At 48.9% G+C, this 17511-nt stretch overlaps 1 long non-coding RNA gene across 1 annotated transcript in view; it reads right to left on the reverse strand.

The window, feature by feature from the left end:
• Positions 1-15289, reverse strand: part of LOC123726185 (uncharacterized) — a 31046-nt gene extending 15757 nt beyond the window's left edge. The window contains exon 1 of the long non-coding RNA XR_006758487.1: positions 14927-15289. This is a non-coding gene — a long non-coding RNA (uncharacterized lncRNA). The remainder of the gene's footprint in view (positions 1-14926) is intronic.
• Positions 15290-17511: the final 2222 nt, after the last annotated feature.

Here is a 17511-nt window from a genome sequence, read left to right on the forward strand (position 1 = left end):
GAGGGTACAGATGGCACCCTACAACTAGAGAAGAGGAGGGTACAGATGGCACTCTATCTATCCTACCCTGCCTTTCTAAAAGTCTTCGAAAGCCAAGTTAACAAACAGATCACCGACCATTTCGAATCTCACCGTACCTTCTACATTTTTTTAACATCCTTCTCCGCTATGCAATCTGGTTTTTGAGCTGGTCATGGGTGCAGCTCAGCCACGCTCAAGGTCCTAAACGATATCATAACCGCCATCGATAAAAGACAATACTGTGCAGCCGTATTCATCGACCTGGCCAAGGCTTTCGACTCTGTCAATCACCACATTCTTATCGGCAGACTCAACAGCCTTGGTTTCTCAAATGACTGCCTCGCCTGGTTCACCAACTACTTCTCAGAGTTCAGTGTGTCAAATCGAAGTGCCACAGGGTTCAATTCTCGGGCCGACTCTTTTCTCTGTATACATCAATGATGTCGCTCTTGCTGCTGGTGATTCTCTGATCCACCTCTACGCAGACGACACCATCTTGTATACTTCTGGCCCTTCTTTGGACACTGTTAACAAACCTCCAGACGAGATTCAATGCCATACAACTCTCCTTCTGTGGCCTCCAACTGCTCTTAAATACAAGTAAAAGTAAATGCATGCTCTTCAACCGATCGCTGCCCGCACCCGCCCGCCTGACGAGCATCACTACTCTGGACGGTTCTGACTTAGAATATGTGGACAACTACAAATACCTAGGTGTCTGGTTAGACTGTAAACTCTCCTTCCAGACTCACATCAAACATCTCCAATCCAAAATTAAATCTAGAATTGGCTTCCTATTTCGCAACAAAGCATCCTTCACTCATGCTGCCAAACATACCCTCGTAAAACTGACCATCCTACCAATCCTTGACTTCGGCGATGTCATTTACAAAATAGCCTCCAACACTCTACTTAGCAAATTGGATGCAGTCTATCACAGTGCCATCCATTTTGTCACCAAAGCCCCATATACTACCCACTACCGGCCTTGTAGCTCCTTAGCTGGCCCTCGCTTAGTCGACAAACCCACTGGCTCCAGGTCATCTACAAGTCTCTGCTAGGTAATCCTCGCCTTATGTCAGCTCACTGGTCACCATACCCGTAGACGCGCTCCAGCAGGTATATCTACTGGTCCCCCCAGCATTCCTCTTCCAGCCTCTCAGGAACTTATCACTAACTGGAGACTCATTCTCCTCACTAGCTTTAAGCACCAGCTGTCAGAGCAGCTCACAGATTACTGCACCTGTACATGTGTTCACCATATAATGTCCAGGGTATAACCTAGCCTGGTGGAACCCGCCTGATCGCTGTGTTCACCATATCATGTCCAGGGTATAACCTAGCCTGGCGGAACCAGCCTGATCGCTGTGTTCACCATATCATGTCCAGGGTATAACCTAGCCTGGCGGAACCAGCCTGATCGCTGTGTTCACCATATAATGTCCCGGGTATAACCTGGATCCGTATGAAGGAGGGGGGATCCGTATGAAGGAAGGGGGGATCCGTATGAAGGAAGGGGGGGATCCGTATGAAGGAAGGGGGGATCCGTATGAAGGAAGGGGGAGGATCCGTATGAAGGAAGGGGGGATCCGTATGAAGGAAGGGGAGGGATCCGTATGAAGGAAGGGATCCGTATGAAGGACGGGGGAGGGATCCGTATGAAGGAAGGGGGAGGGATCCGTATGAAGGAAGGGGAGGGATCCGTATGAAGGAAGGGGGAGGGATCCGTATGAAGGAAGGGATCCGTATGAAGGACGGGGGAGGGATCCGTATGAAGGAAGGGATCCGTATGAAGGACGGGGGAGGGATCCGTATGAAGGACGGGGGAGGGATCCGTATGAAGGAAGGGGAGGGATCCGTATGAAGGAAGGGGGAGGGATCCGTATGAAGGAAGGGGGAGGGATCCGTATGAAGGAAGGGGGAGGGATCCGTATGAAGGACGGGGAGGGGGATCCGTATGAAGGAAGGGGGAGGGATCCGTATGAAGGAAGGGGGGGGGATCCGTATGAAGGAAGGGGGAGGGATCCGTATGAAGGAAGGGGAGGGATCCGTATGAAGGAAGGGGGAGGGGGAGGGATCCGTATGAAGGAAGGGGGACCCGTATGAAGGAGGGGGGAGGGATCCGTATGAAGGAAGGGGGAGGGATCCGTATGAAGGAAGGGGGAGGGATCTATATGGATCCCTCCCCCTCTCCTTCATACGGATCCTCTCCCCCTCTCCTTCATACGGATCTCTCTCCCCCTCTCCTTCATACGGATCTCTCTCCCCCCTCTCCTTCATACGGATCTCTCTCCCCCCCTCTCCTTCATACGGATCTCTCTCCCCCCCTCTCCTTCATACGGATCTCTCTCCCCCCTCTCCTTCATACGGATCTCTCTCCCCCCTCTCCTTCATACGGATCTCTCTCCCCCCCTCTCCTTCATACGGATCTCTCTCCCCCCTCTCCTTCATACGGATCTCTCTCCCCCCTCTCCTTCATACGGATCTCTCTCCCCCCCTCTCCTTCATATGGATCTCTCTCCCCCCCTCTCCTTCATACGGATCTCTCTCCCCCCCTCTCCTTCATACGGATCTCTCTCCCCCCCTCTCCTTCATACGGATCTCTCTCCCCCCTCTCCTTCATACGGATCTCTCTCCCCCCCCTCTCCTTCATACGGATCTCTCTCCCCCCTCTCCTTCATACGGATCTCTCTCCCCCCCTCTCCTTCATATGGATCTCTCTCCCCCCCTCTCCTTCATATGGATCTCTCTCCCCCCCTCTCCTTCATACGGATCTCTCTCCCCCCCTCTCCTTCATACGGATCTCTCTCCCCCCCCTCTCCTTCATATGGATCTCTCTCCCCCCCCTCTCCTTCATATGGATCTCTCTCCCCCCCTCTCCTTCATACGGATCTCTCTCCCCCCCTCTCCTTCATATGGATCTCTCTCCCCCCCTCTCCTTCATACGGATCTCTCTCCCCCCCTCTCCTTCATATGGATCTCTCTCCCCCCTCTCCTTCATATGGATCTCTCTCCCCCCCTCTCCTTCATACGGATCTCTCTCCCCCCCTCTCCTTCATATGGATCTCTCCCCCCCCTCTCCTTCATACGGATCTCTCCCCCCCCTCTCCTTCATATGGATCTCTCTCCCCCCCCTCTCCTTCATATGGATCTCTCTCCCCCCCTCTCCTTCATATGGATCTCTCCCCCCTCTCCTTCATATGGATCTCTCCCCCCCCCTCTCCTTCATATGGATCTCTCTCCCCCCCTCTCCTTCATATGGATCTCTCCCCCCCCCTCTCCTTCATATGGATCTCTCTCCCCCCCTCTCCTTCATATGGATCTCTCTCCCCCCCTCTCCTTCATATGGATCTCTCTCCCCCCCTCTCCTTCATATGGATCTCTCTCCCCCCCTCTCCTTCATATGGATCTCTCTCCCCCCCTCTCCTTCATATGGATCTCTCTCCCCCCTCTCCTTCATATGGATCTCTCTCCCCCCCTCTCCTTCATATGGATCTCTCTCCCCCCTCTCCCCCCTCTCCTTCATATGGATCTCTCTCCCCCTCTCCCCCTCTCCTTCATATGGATCTCTCCCCCCTCTCCCCCTCTCCTTCATATGGATCTCTCTCCCCCCCTCTCCTTCATATGGATCTCTCTCCCCCCCTCTCCTTCATATGGATCTCTCTCCCCCCCCTCTCCTTCATATGGATCTCTCTCCCCCCCCTCTCCTTCATATGGATCTCTCTCCCCCCCTCTCCTTCATATGGATCTCTCCCCCTCTCCTTCATATGGATCTCTCCCCCTCTCTATAAAACTGATCCATTTAGTCCACAGCATAATTCCACTGATCACAGACAGACACAAACTAGAAATGTCTTTCCTAATAATTGCTGAAGAGATATGGATTATTATTTACCTTTGATCTGGTGTCAAGAGATCGGAGCAAGACGTTACACCTTGCTACCATTTTGTGTCTTTCTACAACATGGCGTCCAGATGTATTGGAGGTCCCATTACCAGAGAGGAGGGGAAAGCAATAAGCTATTCTGTGTGTCAGTGTTTGTATTAGTGTGTCTGCTCGCTCTGTGTGCACGTGTGTGTATATGCATATCGGAGTGTGTGTGTGTGTATATGCATATCGGTGTGTGTGTGTGTGTGTATATCGGTGTGTGTGTGTATATGCATATCGGTGTGTGTGTGTATGTGTGTGTGTATATCGGTGTGTGTGTGTGTGTGTATATGCATATCGGTGTGTGTGTGTGTGTGTGTATATATCGGTGTGTGTGTGTATGTATATGCATATCGGTGTGTGTGTGTGTGTATATCGGTGTGTGTGTGTGTGTGTGTGTGTGTGTATGCATATCGGTGTGTGTGTGTGTGTGTATGCGTGTGTGTGTGTGTGTGTGTGTATGCATATTGGTGTGTGTGCGTGTATGCGTTTGTGTGTGTGTGTGTATGCATATCGGCGTGTGTGTGTGTATGCATATCGGCGTGTGTGTGTGTGTGTGTGTGTGTGTGTGTGTATGTATGCGTGTGTGTATGCATATCGGCGTGTGTATGCGTATCGGCGTGTGTGTGTGTGTGTGTGTATGCATATCGGCGTGTGTGTGTGTATGCATATCGGCGCGTGTGTGTGTGTGTGTGTATGCATATCGGCGCATGTGTGTGTGTGTGTATGCATGCATATCGGCGTGTGTATGTATGCATATCAGTGTGTGTGTGTATGCATATCAGTGTGTGTGTGTATGCATATCAGTGTGTGTGTGTGTGTGTGTGTGTGTGTGTGTGTGTGTGTGTGTGTGTGTGTGTGTGTGTGTGTGTTATCTGTGCCAATAAGTCAATAATGACTGCACCTTACCTCCATTATTCACAGCTGGTTATGTCCCAAATGACATCCTATTCCCTATGTAGTGCACTACTTTTGATTAGGGCCCATAGGACTCTGGTCAAAGGTAGTGCACTACATAGGGAATAGTATCCCATTTGTGTACCTCAGTTCAAAGAAAAACCCTGAATCTTGTAATGAAAGGGGAGTCAAAGGCTTGACAGAGCGCTGTTAAACAGAACTCAGAGACAAGTCTGCTTCTAACAACAATGTTTCTAGTTAAATAGTTCACTCAGATCCTATTGTGTTGTCCTGTCATCCCTCTCCACATCCTTCTAGTGTCCCAGACTACACTACAGTAGAGGGGGGGGGTCCATCCTTCTAGTGTCCCCAGACTACACTACAGTAGAGGGGGGGGTCCATCCTTCTAGTGCCCCAGACTACACTACAGTAGAGGGGGGGGTCCATCCTTCTAGTGTCCCAGACTACACTACAGTAGAGGGGGGGGTCCATCCTTCTAGTGTCCCAGACTACACTACAGTAGAGGGGGGGGGTCCATCCTTCTAGTGTCCCAGACTACACTACAGTAGAGGGGGGGGTCCATCCTTCTAGTGTCCCCAGACTACACTACAGTAGAGGGGGGGGGTCCATCCTTCTAGTGTCCCAGACTACACTACAGTAGAGGGGGGGGGTCCATCCTTCTAGTGTCCCCAGACTACACTACAGTAGAGGGGGGGGGTCCATCCTTCTAGTGTCCCAGACTACACTACAGTAGAGGGGGGGGGGTCCATCCTTCTAGTGTCCCAGACTACACTACAGTAGAGGGGGGGGTCCATCCTTCTAGTGTCCCAGACTACACTACAGTAGAGGGGGGGTCCATCCTTCTAGTGTCCCAGACTACACTACAGTAGAGGGGGGGGTCCATCCTTCTAGTGTCCCAGACTACACTACAGTAGAGGGGGGGGGTCCATCCTTCTAGTGTCCCAGACTACACTACAGTAGAGGGGGGGGTCCATCCTTCTAGTGTCCCAGACTACACTACAGTAGAGGGGGGGGGTCCATCCTTCTAGTGTCCCAGACTACACTACAGTAGAGGGGGGGTCCATCCTTCTAGTGTCCCAGACTACACTACAGTAGAGGGGGGGGTCCATCCTTCTAGTGTCCCAGACTACACTACAGTAGAGGGGGGGGTCCATCCTTCTAGTGTCCCAGACTACACTACAGTAGAGGGGGGGGTCCATCCTTCTAGTGTCCCAGACTACACTACAGTAGAGGGGGGGGTCCATCCTTCTAGTGTCCCAGACTACACTACAGTAGAGGGGGGGGGTCCATCCTTCTAGTGTCCCAGACTACACTACAGTAGAGGGGGGGTCCATCCTTCTAGTGTCCCAGACTACACTACAGTAGAGGGGGGGGGTCCATCCTTCTAGTGTCCCAGACTACACTACAGTAGAGGGGGGGGGTCCATCCTTCTAGTGTCCCAGACTACACTACAGTAGAGGGGGGGGTCCATCCTTCTAGTGTCCCAGACTACACTACAGTAGAGGGGGGGGGGGTCCATCCTTCTAGTGTCCCAGACTACACTACAGTAGAGGGGGGGGGTCCATCCTTCTAGTGTCCCAGACTACACTACAGTAGAGGGGGGGGTCCATCCTTCTAGTGTCCCAGACTACACTACAGTAGAGGGGGGGGGTCCATCCTTCTAGTGTCCCAGACTACACTACAGTAGAGGGGGGGGTCCATCCTTCTAGTGTCCCAGACTACACTACAGTAGAGGGGGGGGTCCATCCTTCTAGTGTCCCAGACTACACTACAGTAGAGGGGGGGGTCCATCCTTCTAGTGTCCCAGACTACACTACAGTAGAGGGGGGGGGTCCATCCTTCTAGTGTCCCAGACTACACTACAGTAGAGGGGGGGGGTCCATCCTTCTAGTGTCCCAGACTACACTACAGTAGAGGGGGGGGGTCCATCCTTCTAGTGTCCCAGACTACACTACAGTAGAGGGGGGGGGGTCCATCCTTCTAGTGTCCCAGACTACACTACAGTAGAGGGGGGGGTCCATCCTTCTAGTGTCCCAGACTACACTACAGTAGAGGGGGGGGTCCATCCTTCTAGTGTCCCAGACTACACTACAGTAGAGGGGGGGGTCCATCCTTCTAGTGTCCCAGACTACACTACAGTAGAGGGGGGGGGTCCATCCTTCTAGTGTCCCAGACTACACTACAGTAGAGGGGGGGGGTCCATCCTTCTAGTGTCCCAGACTACACTACAGTAGAGGGGGGGGTCCATCCTTCTAGTGTCCCAGACTACACTACAGTAGAGGGGGGGGGTCCATCCTTCTAGTGTCCCAGACTACACTACAGTAGAGGGGGGGGTCCATCCTTCTAGTGTCCCAGACTACACTACAGTAGAGGGGGGGGGTCCATCCTTCTAGTGTCCCAGACTACACTACAGTAGAGGGGGGGGTCCATCCTTCTAGTGTCCCAGACTACACTACAGTAGAGGGGGGGGGGTCCATCCTTCTAGTGTCCCAGACTACACTACAGTAGAGGGGGGGGGTCCATCCTTCTAGTGTCCCAGACTACACTACAGTAGAGGGGGGGGTCCATCCTTCTAGTGTCCCAGACTACACTACAGTAGAGGGGGGGGGTCCATCCTTCTAGTGTCCCAGACTACACTACAGTAGAGGGGGGGGTCCATCCTTCTAGTGTCCCAGACTACACTACAGTAGAGGGGGGGGGGTCCATCCTTCTAGTGTCCCAGACTACACTACAGTAGAGGGGGGGGTCCATCCTTCTAGTGTCCCAGACTACACTACAGTAGAGGGGGGGGTCCATCCTTCTAGTGTCCCAGACTACACTACAGTAGAGGGGGGGGGTCCATCCTTCTAGTGTCCCAGACTACACTACAGTAGAGGGGGGGGGTCCATCCTTCTAGTGTCCCAGACTACACTACAGTAGAGGGGGGGGTCCATCCTTCTAGTGTCCCAGACTACACTACAGTAGAGGGGGGGGTCCATCCTTCTAGTGTCCCAGACTACACTACAGTAGAGGGGGGGGGTCCATCCTTCTAGTGTCCCAGACTACACTACAGTAGAGGGGGGGGGTCCATCCTTCTAGTGTCCCAGACTACACTACAGTAGAGGGGGGGGGGTCCATCCTTCTAGTGTCCCAGACTACACTACAGTAGAGGGGGGGGGGTCCATCCTTCTAGTGTCCCAGACTACACTACAGTAGAGGGGGGGGGTCCATCCTTCTAGTGTCCCAGACTACACTACAGCAGAGGGGGGGGTCCATCCTTCTAGTGTCCCAGACTACACTACAGTAGAGGGGGGGGGGTCCATCCTTCTAGTGTCCCAGACTACACTACAGTAGAGGGGGGGTCCATCCTTCTAGTGTCCCAGACTACACTACAGTAGAGGGGGGGGGTCCATCCTTCTAGTGTCCCAGACTACACTACAGTAGAGGGGGGGGGGTCCATCCTTCTAGTGTCCCAGACTACACTACAGTAGAGGGGGGGGGTCCATCCTTCTAGTGTCCCAGACTACACTACAGTAGAGGGGGGGGGTCCATCCTTCTAGTGTCCCAGACTACACTACAGTAGAGGGGGGGGGTCCATCCTTCTAGTGCCCCAGACTACACTACAGTAGAGGGGGGGTCCATCCTTCTAGTGTCCCAGACTACACTACAGTAGAGGGGGGGGGGTCCATCCTTCTAGTGTCCCAGACTACACTACAGTAGAGGGGGGGGGTCCATCCTTCTAGTGTCCCAGACTACACTACAGTAGAGGGGGGGGGGGTCCATCCTTCTAGTGTCCCAGACTACACTACAGTAGAGGGGGGGGGTCCATCCTTCTAGTGTCCCAGACTACACTACAGTAGAGGGGGGGGGTCCATCCTTCTAGTGTCCCAGACTACACTACAGTAGAGGGGGGGGGTCCATCCTTCTAGTGTTCCAGACTACACTACAGTAGAGGGGGGGGGTCCATCCTTCTAGTGCCCCAGACTACACTACAGTAGAGGGGGGGGTCCATCCTTCTAGTGTCCCAGACTACACTACAGTAGAGGGGGGGGTCCATCCTTCTAGTGTCCCAGACTACACTACAGTAGAGGGGGGGGGTCCATCCTTCTAGTGTCCCAGACTACACTACAGTAGAGGGGGGGGTCCATCCTTCTAGTGTCCCAGACTACACTACAGTAGAGGGGGGGGTCCATCCTTCTAGTGTTCCAGACTACACTACAGTAGAGGGGGGGGTCCATCCTTCTAGTGTCCCAGACTACACTACAGTAGAGGGGGGGGTCCATCCTTCTAGTGTCCCAGACTACACTACAGTAGAGGGTGGGTCCATCCTTCTAGTGTCCCAGACTACACTACAGTAGAGGGGGGGGGTCCATCCTTCTAGTGTCCCAGACTACACTACAGTAGAGGGGGGGTCCATCCTTCTAGTGTCCCAGACTACACTACAGTAGAGGGGGGGGGTCCATCCTTCTAGTGTCCCAGACTACACTACAGTAGAGGGGGGGGGTCCATCCTTCTAGTGTCCCAGACTACACTACAGTAGAGGGGGGGGTCCATCCTTCTAGTGTCCCAGACTACACTACAGTAGAGGGGGGGTCCATCCTTCTAGTGTCCCAGACTACACTACAGTAGAGGGGGGGGGGTGTCCATCCTTCTAGTGTCCCAGACTACACTACAGTAGAGGGGGGGGGTCCATACTTCTAGTGTCCCAGACTACACTACAGCAGAGGGGGGGGGGTCCATCCTTCTAGTGTCCCAGACTACACTACAGTAGAGGGGGGTCCATCCTTCTAGGGTCCCAGACTACACTACAGTAGAGGGGGGGGGGGTCCATCCTTCTAGTGTCCCAGACTACACTACAGTAGGGGGGGGGTCCATCCTTCTAGTGTCCCAGACTACACTACAGTAGGGGGGGGGGATCCGTATGAAAGAACCGGGGTGCTAGGGTCAGTCTGTCATATCTGGAGTATTTCTCCTGTCTTATCCGGTGTCCTGTGTGAATTTAAGTATGCCCTCTCTAATTCTCTCTTTCTTTCTCTCTCTCGGAGGACCTGAGCCCTAGGACCATGCCTCAGGACTACCTGGCATGATGACTCCTTGCTGTCCCCAGTCCACCTGGCCGTGCTGCTGCTCCAGTTTCAACTGTTCTGCCTGCGGCTATGGAACCCTGACCTGTTCACCAGACGTGCTACCTGTCCCAGACCTGCTGTTTTCAACTCTCTAGAAACAGCAGGAGCGGTAGAGATACTCTCAATGATCGGCTATGAAAAGCCAACTGACGTTTACTCCTGAGGTGCTGACCTGTTGCACCCTCTACAAACACTGTGATGATTATTTGACCCTGCTGGTCATTTATGAACGTTTAAACATCTTGGCTATGTTCTGTTATAATCTCCACCCGGCACAGCCAGAAGAGGACTGGCCACCCCTCATAGCCTGGTTCCTCTCTAGGTTTCTTCCTAGGTTCTGGCCTTTCTAGGGAGTTTTTCCTAGCCACTGTGCTTCTACACCTGCATTGCTTGCTGTTTGGGGTTTTAGGCTGGGTTTCTGTACAGCACTTTGAGATATCAGCTGATGTAAGAAGGGCTATATAAATACATTTGATTTGAATTTACAGTAGGGGGGGGGGGGTCATCCTTCTAGTGTCCCAGACTACACTACAGTGACTACACTACAGTGACTACACTACAGTAAACATATGGCCGGCAGGCCAGAACCAGTAGAGGTGTGCGGATAAACTCACGGCGGAAGTCAAGCCTTGCCACCGTGATATAAAGGCCTGAAGGCCGAGACAATAAGAAGACACAGTAGCAGAATAAATTCAACCACACCTTTTGTTTCATCACAAAACCGGATAGAATCCTCCGTCCAGTGAAGTCCACAAAGCATATTACATGTACAGTAACAGACAGTTACTTACAGCATGGTCAAGCAAGTTAATATTTCCGATATTTTAGGACGGCTAAACAACTATTGATTTAAAACCACAGAGTTACCGTATGTCGTAAAGAAAAACAGGAGCTGCCTCCACTATTGCAGCAGCATTTCAACATCATCAAATCACCTCTGCTTAGTCTAATACAGTGACAACTAAAATATACCCAAAACAACTCAGTCCAATAAGATAAATATGATGTGGCTGTCCATGGTTCTGATTTCTGTGTGTGTGTGTGTGTGTGTGTGTGTGTGTGTGTGTGTGTGTGTGTGTGTGTGTGTGTGTTTCAAGTAGAAAAACATGTTGACTCACCCTACTTGTAGAGAAACACCAATGCCATCCTCCTCTCTTTCAAGTTGATGAAATGTTCTGTCACTCTGTCATACAGTACATGCTTTTATTGTTGTTGTCCTAGGCTACCTGGCTAAAATGTGGTCCCATGTTTCATGAGCTGAAATAAAACAGCCCAGAAAAACATGTCTCTCAAATGTTGTGCACAAATTTGCTTACATCCCTGTTAGTGAGCATTTCTGCTTTGCCAAGATAAACCATCCACTTGACAGGTGTGGCATATCAAGAAGCTGTTTAAACAGCATGATCATTACACAGGTGCACCTTCTGCTGGGGACAATAAAAGGCCACAACACAATGCCACAGATGTCTACGGAAAGAAAGAAAGAGCGTTTGTGTGTGTCTCATTCCTGCCAGTTTGCCAGGCCTGTGTCTCAGCCCAATATCTTAAAACAACACATGAGAAGCACTGCAACAGCCAATTACTCTGGTTGTTGCCATGATACAGAAAAATATATTTTGAGGAGAACAATGACAGACAAACAGAGACAGACAGACAGACAGACAGACAAACAGAGACAGACAGACAGACAGACAAACAGAGACAGACAGACAGACAGACAGGACAGACAGACAGGACAGACAGGACAGCGAGAGAGCGAGAAGCCTGCTTGTCTTGTGAGAGCACCATGTGCTGCCTGCCTATCAGCATGGTCTGACAGATACTTATTTTAATAAAATGTTCAGCACTTGAACAGCCCCATGGAGAGCTCTTTGAGGGAACATTGTAAAGTAATGCTCTGGACAAAAGAACGTTGTCCTACAAGGTAACAATGTAACCAGGCAGATAACAAAGAAAAAAAAGGGGAAAAAAGCAAGATTATTCATACGGCCCAACCATATCAAGTGCAGTCGTATGTGTGTAGAGGATGTCACCGAAGCACTGGTGATACAAGAGCATTTCAATGGTAATAAATAAACCATCTAAGAACCCTAGTAGTGGAATGTTAAGCAGTCAATCCTCTGGTGAATTACCCTGTATCATCTAAGAGTCTAACAGAATCACTTCATACACTACCACGACTCCATTTCAATGGAGAAATAGACCACTTTAAAAACTTTTTTTTTAAATCAAACGTGGTCTATTTATGAAGGCTTTTTTTTTTTATAATTTTTTTTTTTTTACACCAGTTGTCACAAAGTACTTTCAACATACAGGGATTCTTCAAATCCCTAACGTGAAAATAAAACAAGAACCTAACAGAGAAAAAAAAATGTCTCCTTCGATTTCAAAACATATGTCTATAGATAGTGGATATTATGTTACCTCTCTCACTGCAACTCTCTGACTCACTTGACTTCCACTGAGACTAACCATAATGGTGTATTATCTTACGGACAATGCTGAGGAGGGGAACATGTTTGTGAAGAGAGATCTAGGTAAAGAACAACAACACACACGCAGCACAGAAACAGCACGCTGCCTGGCTGCATACGAACACGGCACAGAAACAGCACGCTGCCTGGCTGCATACGAACACAGCACAGAAACAGCACGCTGCCTGGCTGCATACGAACACGGCATGAAAACTCTGACACCCCCCCATCCTGCCTATTGACAAATCAACTAACAAAGACTTGCCACAGCAGCACAGTGAATAAAATAGGTCCTACCCAGGTAATAAAATAGGTCCTACACAGGGAATAAAATAGGTCCTACACAGGGAATAAAATAGGTCCTACCCAGGTAATAAAATAGGTCCTACACAGGGAATAAAATAGGCCTACTCAGGTAATAAAATAGGCCCTACACAGGGAATAAAATAGGCCTACTCAGGTAATAAAATAGGCCCTACCCAGGGAATAAAATAGGCCTACCCAGGTAATAAAACAGGCCTACCCAGGTAATAAAACAGGACTACCCAGGGAATAAAACAGGCCTACCCAGGGAATAAAACAGGCCTACCCAGAGAATAAAATAGGCCTACCCAGGGAATAAAATAGGTCTACCCAGGAAATAAAACAGGCCTACCCAGGGAATAAAACAGGCCTACCCAGGGAATAAAACAGGCCTACCCAGGGAATAAAACAGGCCTACCCAGAGAATGAAATAGGCCTACCCAGAGAATAAAATAGGCCTACCCAGGAAATAAAATAGGCCTACCCAGGAAATAAAATAGGCCTACCCAGGAAATAAGGCACTCCCAAGGGATCCTCAGTCAGTCAGTCAGTCAGACAAACACTTCATTGGCAAAGCCTTCCAGATGTATGCCAACACCACCATTCCCTGCTCTCCCAGCTGCCATTCCCGCTCAAATCAATCCTTAAACAATTCCAAATGACCTTCTTGGGTGAATGTGAAGTGTTCTTCTCTCCAGACGTTCATCAGATTACTCCTATTCAGTTAGCAGACATCTAGGCTAACCAAACAAAATGCCTTGTGCAACGGTAGATAGACATTTACAGCACACTTGCATGCCTATTTGATGGTGTGTGTGTGTGTGTGTGTGTGTTACTGAACAGAATGGTCCCAGACAGTACCCTTCAATCAGTGTTTATGGTGAAAACGGCATCAGTCTTATTCCAAGTGAGAAGCAGTGTTTTTACAATCACATCAGTGTTTTACAGAGAGCACCGAGAGACCATACTAAAAAGATTGATCTATTGTCCTCCAGACAGTACAGTAAAGAGCCAAACATGGGGGTGGAAGAATTCATGGTGCTTTATATCAACTTGTAAGAACATACATAATTTGATCCATATGTTGAAAACAGTTACAGTTCCTTATGTTGAGAACACGTCCAGTACACAGTAATCACTTTTCACATCAAACTTGCCAACTGCTTTTTGTGGCAACGTTCAGACGACAAAACAGCGCAAAGCATTGAAATACAACAGGCTAGGTTTTGATGACTTTTCTTTGTAACGTTAGCTAGCGACACTCATTGTTTGCTTTTGGGGGACAAACTACAAACAACTAGCTAGAGATAAGGTACCAAGCAGGCAACTCTTACCCTAAAATAACGGTGTTTTTTTTAAATGATAACCTTAAATCTGAATTTACAGAAATCACAGATTTCGCTAACAGTTTGCTAGTGAAAGAGTCTTGTCTAGAAGCTGCAACATAACCATCTCATTGACAGTTCTATCATTGTTACCTAGCTAGCTAATTAGCTTAGCTATGCTAACTGCTAGCTAATTATCTCGATTTAGAAAGGGAGCGTATCTAAAAACAATTGGCCAGCTAGTCAAATCAACCTTTCAAATGTAGCAATCTTGCTTGTTAACGTTACTTTTTACTATTCTTTTTCTGGGTAGCTGGCTAGCTAGCTATGTTAAATAGCATAGCTAGTTGGCTTGTTAGCTAACTATTGGTAGGTGCAATGTATCTGGTTAGCTAGTTACCTAGCTAACTAACCCTTGCTAACGTTAGCCTGTCTCTGGTTGAGTTGATTTAGCAACGTTAGCTAGCTACAGCTGACTAGCTTAGAGATAATATATTATGGGTGAGATAGCTAATTGCAACTGGTATAATACCATAGGATCATCAGATGATCTCGAAGACAAAAGGCAATAACTGTCAACAAAAGCTAAGGCTTTGATTGCTAGCAAGCTAATTAGCTGCTATTAGCTAACATTAGCTTTGTGACATTTAGTTGTCATCACCACACCAAAGACCCAATGACCCATCAAGATAATTCATGATACAACTAAAGATACAAATAGCTAACTAGCTACAGCTATATAAGCTAGCAAGATAACGTTACTTGTTTGATTTGCCATCAAGCCCCCTTTTTATTCGTGAACATCAAAGCAGGAGAATAACTTAAGACAGCAACAGCTATTGCAACACTTACCTTGGAGGGCTTGTTTTACACCATCTGTGATTTGTTTGAGATTTGACTGCAACAACAACAAACAATAGCTCAGACAGCTAGCTAGCCAGCCAAGTGTTGCTACACAGGGGAGTAGCTAGCCTAGCTAGGCAGCCACAAGCCACTGGGGGGGACTAATAATAAAAACGCAACTGACCGCGTTTGATAATTCTGTCATAAAATGATGGAGTATGGAGTAAAGAGGACTATTTTCTCTTCAGTTAGCTAAAGAGACACAGAGTGGGGAGAAGCAACACCAAGCATGACACCCCCACTTCTTCATCTTTGGATGTGGTGATTGGGCATTCCATCTACTGGTGAATTATCGCCATCTACTGTAGAAGTGGGAATGGGAAATTCCAAGACCGTGACCACAGAGTTCATACTCTGATGTATCAGTCCCACTGAGTGGACAAAACATTAGGAACACCCTTCTTATATTGAGCTGTACCCCCTTTTGCTCTCAGAATAGCCTCAATTCGTTCAAGGCATGGACTCGAACAAGGTGTTGAAAGCGTTCCACAGGGATGCTGGCCACAGTTGTGTCAAAGTTGGCTGAATGTCCTTTGGGTGGTGGACCACTCTTGATACACACGGGAAAATCTTGAGCGTGAAGAACCCATCAGCGTTGCAGTTATTGACACACTTCAACCGGTACGCTTGGCACCTACTACCATACCCCGTTCAAAGGCACTTACAGTGCATTCAAAAAGTATTCAGACCCCTTGACTTTCTCCACATTCTGTTATGTTACAGCCTTATTCTAAAATGGATTAAATATATTTTCTCTCATCAATCTATACACAATACCCCATCATGACAAAGCGTAAACAGGATTTTCGAAATGTTTGCAAATTTATACAAAAAAATATAAAATATATACCTTATTTACAGTATTCAGACACTGACGTCTGACTCGAAATTGAGCTCGGGTACATCCTGTTTCCATTGATCATCCTTGAGATGTTTCTACAACTTGATTGGAGTCCACCTGTGGTAAATTCAATTGATTGGACATGATTTGGAAAGGCACGCACCTGTCTATATAAAGGTCCCACAGTTGACAGTGCATGTCAGAGCAAAAACCAAGCCATGAGGTTGAAGGAATTGTCCGTAGAGCTCTGAGACAGGACTGTTCTGCCTGCGGCTATGGAACCCTGACCTGTTCACCGGACGTGCTTGTTGCACCCTCGACAACTACTATGATTATTATTATTTGACCATGCTGGTCATTTATTAACATTTTAACATCTTGACCATGTTCTGTTATAATATCCACCCGGCACAGCCAGAAGAGGACTGGCCACCCCTCATAGCCTGGTTCCTCTCTAGGTTTCTTCCTAGGTTTTTGGCCTTTCTAGGGAGTTTTTCCTAGCCACCGTGCTTCTTTCACATGCATTGCTTGCTGTTTGGGGTTTTAGGCTGGGTTTCTGTACAGCACTTTGAGATATCAGCTGATGTCGAAGGGCTATATAAATACATTTGATTTGATTTGATTTTGTGTTGAGGCACAGATCTGGGGAAGGGTACCAAAACATTTCTACAGCATTGAAGATCCCCAAAAACACAGTGGCCTCCATCATTCTTAAATAGAAGTTTGGAACCACCAAGACTTTTCCTAGAGCTGGCCGCCCAGCCAAACTGAGAAATCGGGGGAGAAGGGCCATGGTCAGGGAGGTGACCAAGAACCGATTGTCTGACAGAGCTCTAAAGTTCCTCTGTGGAGATGGGAGAACCTTCCAGAAGGACAACCATCTCTGCAGAACTCCACCAATCAGGCCTTTATGGTATGGTGGCGAGACGGAAGCCACTCCTCAGTAAAAGGCACGCTTGGAGTTTGCCAAAAGGCATCTAAAGACTCTCAGACCATGAGAAACAAGATTCTCTGATCTGATGAAACCAAGATTGAACTCTTTGGCCTGAATGCCAGGCATCACGGCTGGGGGAAACCTGTCACCATCCTTACGGTGAAGCATGGTGGTGGCAGCATCATTGGGTAGGGATGTTTTTCAGCGGCAGGGACTGGGAGACTAGTCAGGATCGAGGGAACGATGAACGGAGAAAAGTACAGAGAGATCCTTGATGAAAATCTGCTCCAGATTGCTCAGGACCTCAGACTGGGGTGAAGCTTCACCTTCCAACAGGACAACGACCCTAAGCCCACAACCAAGACAACACATGAGTGGCTTCGGGACAAGTCGCTGAATGTCTTTGAGTGGCCCAGCCAGAGCCCGGACTTGAACCCGATCGAACAACTCTGGAGAGAACTGAAAATAGCTGTGCAGCGACGCTCCCAATCCAACCTGACAGGGCTTGAGAGGATATTTTTATTTATTTTATTTCACCTTTATTTAACCAGGTAGGCAAGTTGAGAACAAGTTCTCATTTACAATTGCGACCTGGCCAAGATAAAGCAAAGCAGTTCGACAACATATAACAGAGTTACACATGGAGTAAAACAAACATACAGTCAATAATACAGTAGAAAAATAAGTCTATATACAATGTGAGCAAATGAGGTGAGATAAGGGAGGTAATGTAACAGGTGTCGTAATGAGTGGACCAAG

The sequence above is a fragment of the Salmo salar genome, chromosome ssa13 (genome assembly GCF_905237065.1).
Source record: "Salmo salar chromosome ssa13, Ssal_v3.1, whole genome shotgun sequence".
NCBI lineage: Eukaryota > Metazoa > Chordata > Actinopteri > Salmoniformes > Salmonidae > Salmo > Salmo salar.